This window comes from Sebastes fasciatus, chromosome 21 (genome assembly GCF_043250625.1).
Source record: "Sebastes fasciatus isolate fSebFas1 chromosome 21, fSebFas1.pri, whole genome shotgun sequence".
Lineage (NCBI taxonomy): Eukaryota > Metazoa > Chordata > Actinopteri > Perciformes > Sebastidae > Sebastes > Sebastes fasciatus.
In genome coordinates, this window is record NC_133815.1 from 1691417 (window position 1) to 1702354 (window position 10938).

Below are 10938 nucleotides of genomic sequence, written 5' to 3' on the forward strand. Positions count from 1 at the left end.
AAACTAAATTCCTCTTCATGTCTATAATTAATAATTAATAATAGATAACTGTGATGTAACGGGGTTTAAGAGGTCGGCTACTGAATCTGTACACGGTGTAAAATGTTCACAATTTACTATTTTGTGATTTATTTATGGAAGAAAGCAGATTATAATGGCACATATTGAGATGTTTTTGTTTCTTTTTAAGGAAATAAACTGAAGATAATGTCACTAATAAACAGTTTGTAAGTGTATTTTTCTGAAAAACTAATAACCGGTATAGTTTATTAAATCATTAATTTTACTTATTAGTTATGACATATATTATTACGTTATTAGTTATTACAGATACATTATTACAGATCTCTCCAAAATAGTTATTATTTTGTATTATAGTTTATTACGGTATTTATAGCCTACAGTATATATAATATTATTATGATTATTATTATATTGTATTATGTTGTGGTTCCTTTATATACATGTTTATTGGGTTGTAAAGTGTTATTCATCATAATCAAAATTTAATTTAATTTAAATAAGTATTACATAAATAATAATATAAGTAATTCCTTATTTGTTATTAAATTATAATTTATTATGTTACTATTTATAATTAGTTATAATAGGTATTCAAATACAGAACTGTTATTAGTTATGATAATATTGTATTTCTTATTGTTATTAGTCACTAAATCTTATTTAAGTTGTTTATTATGGTTGATCATTATAGGAATTAAAAAATACATCCTTTACAATTATAGTTATTAATTATTAAGCTGTAGTTTAAAGGTTAATCATATATAAACGTATTCGAAATATTACAAATATAGCAAATTGCATTTAAAACAGGTATTATTTATTAAATTATAGTTTATTGTGTTTATATTTATGAACATGTGTTATCATAGCTGTTAAAATTAAATAAAACCCAATGATTAGTTATTCAATTATTATAGTTCACTAAGTTATTAATTCCCATTGGTATTAATAACACTAATGCCTATAAAATTAGATATTATATTATTAAGTTTTCAATTATTAAGTTGTAGTTTAAAGGATAAATTACTAACTTAATCATTATTACAACTATAGCAAATTCCATTTAAAACAGTTATTATTTATTAAAGTATAGTTTATTATGTTCATATTTATTATTATTTGTTATCATAGCTATTAAAAATAAATTAAACATAATAATTAGTTATTCAATTATTATAGTTTCCTAAGTTCCCATTGGAATTAATAACACTAATGCCTTTAATATTATATATTATATTATTAAGTTATCAATTATAAAGTTGTAGTTTAAAGGATAAATTACTAACTTAATCATTATTACAAATATTACAAATATAGCTAATTCCATTTAAAACAGTTATTATTTATTAAGTATAGTTTATTATGTTCATATTTAGAATTATTTGTTATCATAGCTGTTAAATATAAATAAAACACAATGATTAGTTATTAAATTATTATAGTTATTAATTCAAATTGGTATTAATAACACAGTAATCCATTTAAATACATGCACAGTTATAAATTACAGGTGTCATTTCTTATTTTGTTTTTTTTATGGTTAATTTCAGAATAAAAGTCTGACACAGGAGATGGCGCCAGATCCTGCTCCTGAACACCAGCCTCCAATCAGAACATCAGCTGTTATAAATGAGTGTAAATATATTATTTATCACATGAATCATGTCTTTTATTCCCTTTCTTTTCATTTTATCTCAAAGATTTATGAACATCATAACATTTAACGGTTTTTCTGTGATGGATTTACTTCAATAGTTTATTTTAACCCCTGGACAAAAGCCTTTTGCTTTTGATTTACACCTGCGATCTGACGTCCTGCCATATATATTGGAGGGTCATAAAAACACTCGCGGAGCAGAAGATTTTACTCCAAACTTTCTCCATCTGTCTGAAGAGCTGGTTCAGAATGATATCAAAGACTTGGCTTTTCTGTTTCTGTCCGTCTTGAGTTCATCCTTCAAGTCAAAGCCTGCACAGAAACAGAAACCAAACCCGTCAGATAGCTGCGTGACAGAATGCAACATGCCTGTGAGGTCATGTGATCAGGGAGGTGAGCAGGAACATGCTCCTCCTGACAGACAGGTCTGTTTGTTTGCCATTAGTGGCCAAACCTGCATCGTCAGCCCTGCATCTGGAGCGCCACCGGGCACGCTCAGTGTCCGCCTCCTCACATCTATCACACTTGATTAGTGTATGATTACCCATCAGGACTTCATTACCCTGAAAATGTGTGTGTGGGTGTGGGTGGTGGATCAGTGAAGCAACAGCCTGCCTGCTGCCAAACTGAGTGCAAGTTGACTCACGGCATCCCAGCATGCACTTGAACCACAATTCAAGATGAAATAAGTCATAACAGGTCAACAGGTCACGTCTCAAACACGTCTGAGACATGCAAATTTAGAGGAAACACCTGGTTTATCCTTTGCAGGCCTCGGTATCCCATAATCCACCAGTGCACCGGTTCATTCTTAAAGGGTGCGTTCAAGGAGATCACGTTCAACGCACAAGCTGTGTCCCAATTCAGTACAGCCAAGCACCTACGATTGTGAGTATGCTAAAGAGGACCTAATATGCTAATTTTCAGGTGCATCCTTATATTTTGGGTTTCTACGAGAACATTTTTACATGATTTAATGTTCAAAAAACACTTTTGAACTACAACTTCTTTAGATTTAGACAACAAAACTACAACTTCTTTAGATTTAGACAACAAAACTACAACTTCTTTAGATTTAGACAATAAAACTACAACTTCTTTAGATTTAGACAATAAAACTACAACTTCTTTAGGTTTAGACAATACATCTACAACTTCTTTAGGTTTAGACAATACATCTACAACTTCTTTAGGTTTAGGCAACAAAACTACAACTTCTTTAGGTTTAGACAATAAAACTACAACTTCTTTAGATTTAGACAATACATCTATAACTTCTTTAGGTTTAGGCAACAAAACTACAACTTCTTTAGGTTTAGGCAACAAAACTACAACTTCTTTAGGTTTAGACAATAAAACTACAACTTCTTTAGATTTAGACAATACATCTACAACTTCTTTAGGTTTAGGCAACAAAACTACAACTTCTTTAGGTTTAGGCAACAAAACTACAACTTCTTTAGGTTTCGGCAACAAAATTACAACTTCTTTAGGTTTATGCAACAAAACTACAACTTCGTTAGTTTGAGGCAACAAAACTACAACTGCTTTAGGTTTATGCAACAAAATTACAACTTCTTAAGGTTTAGGCAACAAAACTACAATTGCTTTAGGTTTAGGCAACAAAACTACAACTGCTTTAAGTTTATGCAACAAAACTACAACTGCTTTAGGTTAAGGCAACAAAACTACAACTGCTTTAGGTTTAGGCAACAAAACTACAACTGCTTTAGGTTTATGCAACAAAACTACTACGCTCCAGCTCCGCTCTAACTAACTTTGTTTGAGGGCGTGCCAAACTAGCCGCTAGGCAGGTATTATGCACATGTGTTACTTTCTTTAAGTCCCGCCTTTTCTTCCGTAACGTGGTGATGTCACCAAGTAACACATTTGCATAATACCTGCCTAGCGGCTAGTTTGGAACGCCCTCAAACAAAGCTAGTTAGAGCGGAGCTGGAGTCCGAAGAGTTTGGTTTGGTAGGCCAATCAGAGCAGACTGGGCTTTCGGGAGCTCAAACAGAGCGTTTCAGACAGACGGTGAAAAGAGGTGCTGCAGCACAGCTGCTATGAGAAAAATAAAGCGGTTTTTTTAACATTAAATCACATAAACATGTTCTACTAGAAACCCAAAATACATGGATGCATCTGAAAATAAGCACAATAGGTCCTCTTTAAAAACATCACCGGACCACAAACCATTTACGAGGTGTTTGCACCGAGGTGGTCGTCATTAAAAAGTACCTGCAGGATGTAAGTAACTAATAATTAAGGTGCCACATGTTGGGAGCTGTGTCCACTGTACTTAGAAAGCTGATTTGAGAATGACAGGATATATAGTATAGTGAGGATAATCCATCCGTCCTTCAGGGGCTCATCTGCAGACTCACATGGGAATAAAAACATGCATCAGGTATGACTGTGACACGAACAGTGATGAGTCACTCTCAGCTGCAGTGTGACCATATAGTGCATGTATGTCTGAGTGGGACCCCGTGTAGGCCCGACTTCATCCCCCTCCCCCCGGTGCTGCTCGTTAATCACTGAGTGATCATTTCTAAGAAAAACAGAGGCGCCGGGAGCGAAAACAAACCGGTGAGAATGTGAAAGGAAAGCCGGAGCGGCGGGGAATTCATGAGGGAGAATGTTATCGCTGCGACTAAAGGTCATATTGTTCACTTCTTCCTGACAGGCAGAGAGAGAGAGAGAGAGAGAGAGAGAGAGAGAGAGAGAGAAGGGAGTGTAAGGCAATTTGGAAAGAGGTGGAGGGAGGGAGGGAGGACAGAGAAAGATTGGTAGGGAGGAAGAGAAAACCACAATGTGGGCCTCAAACTGAACAAGGACACATTCTGCATGTTTCACACGGACAAAGGCACGGATACAAAACCACACACACACGGCCAAAAGTATGTGGACACCAGGGGTATTATAGTAAACTAAAGCTGACACTAAATATGTTTAGTAAACTGAAACTAAATAAAAATGATATCCTTTAAGAAACAAGACTCGGTCAAAACAGAGTAGAATTGTGTTGCGTACGTGTCCACAGCCTCCGTCCTTTCCACGCTTTCCATTCATTGTCTATGTAAGCAGCCGTGCAGCGATGCATTCTGGTATTGTGGCGGCGCGATTCGCGAGACGGGGCGTCACGTTGGCCGCTCCTCGTTTGCTTTAAGTCGAGATCTAGGCTACTTTTATCGACGTGACTCGCCGCATCCCTAGAAACTTTTAAACTAAGCATTGCCGATGCAGAATAAAGACAGATTCAGCAACTTCATGGCGTATCTCTCGCATAAAATGTTTTCAGAAACACATTTGGGTGGTCAAGGGACCCCTTTGAAAATGGCCATGACGTCAAAATGTAGCTCAAGTTTGGAGCGTTATCTAACCTCCTTCATGACAAGCTAGTATGACATGGTTGGTACCGATGGATTCATCAGATTATGTAGTTTCATATGATGCCAGTATCTTCACTCTAGCTTTAAAACTGAGTGCGCTACAACCTAAAAATCTCAAGTTACATTCATAGTTTAGAGAAATTAGTGGCGTTAAAAGTAATTTGCATCCAATTTAAAACACATTATTATCGATTTAACTTTGACAGCCCTAGTTTTTTTAGCTCTAACATATCAGTACCCAAAAAAGAGACCGCATGAATTTCCTTCAGCTCTCATGACATCGAACCACACAAACTGAACAGACCTGAGCTTCCAGGAGATGGCGCTATGCCGCAATTGCTTCAACAACATCATGTTTGTATTGAAGAAGACTTGAAACTAGTGATTGAGACCATAAACTCATGTTTACAATGTTTACTGAGGTAATAAATCAAGAGAGAAGTAGGCTCATTTTCTCATAGACTTCTATACAATCAGACTTCTTTTAGCAGCCAGAGGAGTCGCCCCCTGCTGGCTGTTAATGTGAAGTTTAAGGCGCTTCAGCATTGGCTTCACGTCTCAGAACTAAAGGGATCTCAAAGATAACACAACATTGTGTGTAACATCAAAAGTCCGGAGTATATCTACATCTCTCAGGCCAAGATCAAAATGAAGCTGTATCAAATCCAAGCAAGACGAGACTAATGGCATGAAGGTGATTAGTAATGGCAATTAGACACCACGAAATACTAAGTCGTGTTCCCTCCATGACGCATCCAGGGCTCTGTATGTTTTCATACAAGCTTACGGCAGTCTCCCAAGACGCTACGTACAGCATGTCCATATTGGACGATCTTCATGCAGCGCCGACGTTCAGTACCAACGCAGGAATAAATCAATATCGACGTTCTCACGTGGCGACGGGGTTGGTGTCCACATATCTTTGGCCCATACTTAGAACCTGACATGAATCTACACACTCAAAATCACTTTCCCACACGCACACACACACACACACACACACACACACACACACACACACACACACACACACACACACACACACACACACACACACACACACACACACACACACACACACACGTCAACATAAAAAAAACCAAGAATCTGACAAAAGCAAGTGGAGCCAAAAAAAAAAGTTTGGAAACTTTGGAAAGTCCCCAAAAGTTTCCTGTTTGCTCATTGGTCAGCTCTCAGGTTTCTGGCGTGCCCATTGGCCACCTCAGTTGTCCCACCTCTCCCTTCCCGAGGTGTGTGTGTGTGTGTGTAAGTGTGTGTGTGTGTGAGTGTGTGTGCCTGATGCCAGATATCAGTGATATTGTTCAGTTCTCTGTACTGTGTTCTCTATAATAGGAGGGATAAAATGAACAGTGTGTGTTGAGAGGGTGTTTACCTTGGCCTCATTTCCACTGCATGGTTCGACTTGACTAAACTCACTTTAGGATCTTGGAGGTAGGATCCGTACTGAAAGTCTACGTGTGCACAAAAGCAGAAAATGGCGTGCGCCAAAAAATGATCAGATTTTTAAACCTGTGCCCACGCACACCTGCAGGCAATGTTCCCTTTATAAATCACAGTCCACCTGGAGATGTGCGCACGTGGATCAGCCTCATGTCACGCCCTCTACACGCCCACATGCAATCATAACTGGTCGATGCAAAGCACCTCATAATGCATAGTAATGAGCCTGCTGATCAATGTCGCAATGTCGGGGGGTACTGGCGGGACGCCGGTTGAATCAAATGTCGGACAGGACACGCACAAGTTAGACGTTATATCCTGCGTGGATTGAGTGGCACAGGAAATGACGAAAATGTTTCGCCTCTTCCTGTGTCCGCTATGTGGCGCTTGAGGACCCGCCCTAACGTGCATTATGTTGCTCTATATCAAGTGTACGTAGTACGTAGTAATGTACACCGTAGTGTACGGCATAGTGTATGTAGTGTCCAGCATAGTGTACGTAATGTGCGGCATAGTGTACGTAGTGAACATAGTAGTGTACAGCATAGTGTACATAGTAGTGTACATAGTAGTGTACAGCGTAGTGTACATAGTAGTGTGCAGCATAGTGTACGTAATCTGCAGCATAGTGTACATAGTAGTGTATAGCATCGTGTACATAGTAGTGTACAGCATAGTGTACATAGTAGTGTACATAGTAGTGTATAGCATCGTGTACATAGTAGTGTACAGCATAGTGTACATAGTAGTGTACAGCATAGTGTACGTAATGTACATATTAGTGTACAGCATAGTTTACATAGTGTCCAGCATAGTGTACGTAATCTGCAGCATAGTGTACGTAGTGAACATAGTAGTGTACAGCATAGTGTACGTAGCCATCTAAACCATGAGACACTACAAATGTCCTCATATGTGATTTCAGGACATGTCCGTATGTCGTCCTCCCAGTCAGTGATGGCTGATGGATGTTATATTGTCAGCATAAGGCGAATACATCAGTAAACAAGTTTTTAACTCGCGCTAACACGTTACTTTGAACACAGCGCTCGCTTATATGCACCACCTGTCTCTAAAAGCATCCAAACTATTCTCCAAAAACTATTAAAGTCCACCCTGACGCGAGCTACAAGCAGTTCTGCCAACACCTTGCCCTCCACATAAACAACTTAGCGAGTCCAGTCAGCGAGGTAATCAACGCCGTAGGTGGTATTTTCTGTGCGCTGTATTCAAATAAACAACTACAGCGGGGAATCCAGGTCTACATCACGGTATCGCTCCGCTACGAGAGGTGCACCTGGGATCCAGCTGGGCCAGTAAACCGTCTGTTGCCAAAGCCCCATGAAAAATTATGATTCTTACTTTGTGAATTATTACTAAGCACACTGTAAACCTTTTACAAGACGCCTTACAATGCTTATCGTCAATACAGCAAGAGAAGGGGGAGAGAACAAAGCGGGGGACAAATGGAAAGAGATGGCAAATGAAAGAGTAAAAAAACAAAGAGAAACGACAGACGGACACAAAGAAAGTGAGGGAGAAGGAGAACGAGGGCAGAGGGGAGTGGAAGACGAAGTTTAGGAGGCGACTGAGGAGGGAGGGAGTCGACTTTGCGGGGGAGTCGGTCAGTTCTCGTCTTCGTATCCCTATCAAAACTTGGCTGCCGTTCAGAAATACACTCAGAGTGTGTGTGTGTGTGTGTGTGTGTGTGTGTGTGTGTGTGTGTGTGTGTGTGTGTGTTGGTATTTATCACGATGTGGGGACTAAAACAATCTGCTCACGTTGTGGAGACTTCTGGACAAAAAGCTCAGAAGTTAAAGATTTCATTTGAATATTTACGTCTCTCTCCAGCTCGTCCCGAGGATGATCTCAACAGACGCTGTTGACCCTCACACACACACACACACACACACACAGCCCACAGCCTCCCGTTACCCCCAGCAGGCCTTTGCAGGCGTTGCGGAGTGAAACCTAAGCGGGCGAGCGTCTCCCCGGAGGGGGACGGCGGGGCGTAGGGAGCCAGATTGAGGCCAGATGTTGCAGATGCAGGAACGAGCCAACAGGACCAGGATCCATTTATAGGCTCAGCCCGCCTCACTGCACAACAATACGGCGATAACGACGCGACCAAAGCTGCTCAAAGCACTGATGCAGGGTCTGAAATTAACTTTTTCTCACTTCCTGTCACTGTGGCAGGTTAAGTATTTTTTTTGTCTGCCACCCGGAAATAAATGAAATAAAGAAGGAATCAATGTTTGATATATTTTACATAAAAAACATTATATACATGTTAAATTACAGTGTTTGAATTACACCGTAGCTTCCAGGGGAGCGAGGCTGCTGTATACTGTACTGTACTTTGTTATTGTCATCTATGGTGGTTATTTGTATAGAAACACACAATTCAAATGATTATTTAAATATTTGCTTTAATTAAAAAACCTTGGTAAGTTGTTAGGAAGTTAAACAGCTCATAATTATCTCTCTAATATCTATTTTATATTGATGTGAAAACATCTCCTTCAAACAACTGGATTTATGCAGGTTTCAAGATTACATCTGAACGCATCATAATAACGTTGTAATTTACAATGAGATGCAAAATGACAACAAAGACAAAAAAAGTAACTACAAAGAGACACAACAACCACAAAGAGACATAAAACAACTACAAAGAGACTCAAAATAATCACTATGAGATGCAAAATGACTACAAAGAGACATAAAACAACCACAAAGAGACACAGAACGACTACAAAGAGACACAAAATGACTACAGAGACTCAAAATTATTACAAAGACACACCAAGCAACTACAAACACACTCAAAATAATCACTTTGAGATGAAAAATGACTACAGAGACACACAAAGCAACAAAGAAAGAATAACGATAACGTTGTAATCTACATTACGGATAAAAAGGTCGACGCGGTGAGACAATGTGAAAAATTGGGTAACAAATGTTTTGTCTTTGACACTTCATCATCTCATCTGAGTTTCTTTTCTTTTTCCAGCGCACTTCGTCCTTCAACAGGGCGGCGGCGATGTTGAGTGAAAGAGATCATGTTTTTGTTATGCAGTCTGATAAAAGCTTCATCAAATAGTCCTCTCATTAGATATCTGTTCAAAGATATACAGTTATTACAACCAGATTCACACCTCCTATCCCTGATATGAACACAAAAGTGATTAGATTTTTTAGATCTGAAATATGTGTGTCCTTAAAACCCGTCTTCCTCACCTCAAAGAGACACAGGATGGATGCAGTGTTGGATAAATGTGGAGACAGATCTGGAGCTAAGACAGAAATGCCAGGAATGTCCGTCAGACCTTTTTTTGATCTAAACAACTTGACAGCTCAGCTACATGTGGAGCGAGTCAGCGTACAGTAGCAAATAAGACAAAGCCTTTGAAGAAAAGCTTAATTTATGGGTTTCCCCGAGAAAAAAAACCCCTTAGTAATAAAAACCTATAAATCAGCTGCTGCTCCTCAGCGAGGCAGAATAGATGAATTTATGTCAAAAGGATTTATTATAAGTGACTCAAACTTTTGTTTATGTGAGTTTAAACTCCATAACATCTTCATAACAGTCATGCTGCTGTGCCACTCGTTGTTTATGATCATATGATGATGTGTTTTCTCTCAGTAAAGCTCAGTACAGAGATCTACAACGCTCACAATAAACTATACGGCTATCTGTGTTTCTCCAGCGCAGAAATAAAACAATAATCTCTCCAGGAGAAATTAGAGCAACTACTAAAGAGAGGAATTAATGCAACTAACTTGTGTCTACAACAAAACACAAAACAACCACAAAGAGACACAAAATGACTACAAAGAGACATAAAAGGATCACTATGAGATGCAAAACGACTACAAAGAGACTCAAAGCAACTACAGAGACTCAAAATGACAACAAAGAGACAAAACAACCACAAAGAGACACAAAAGCAACTACAAAGAGACTCAAAATTACTACAGAGACACAAAATGACTACAAAGAGACATAAAATGACTAAAGAGACTCAAAATGACAACAAAGAGACACAACAACCACGAAGAGACACAAAACAACTACAAAGAGACACAAAGCAACTACAAAGAGACACAAAATGACTGCAAAGACACACAAAGTTACTACAAAGAGTCATAAAAGGATCACTGTAAGATGCAAAATGACTACAAAGAGACACAGAACAACTACAAAGAGACACAAAACATCATAGTCACAAAATGACTACAAAGAGTCATAAAAGGATCATTATAAGATGCAAAATGACTGCAGAGACACAAAGCAACTACAAAGAGACATAAAGCAACTACAAAGACACACAAAGCAACAAAGGTACATAACATGACTACAAAGAGACACAAAATGATCACGATGAGATGCTAAAT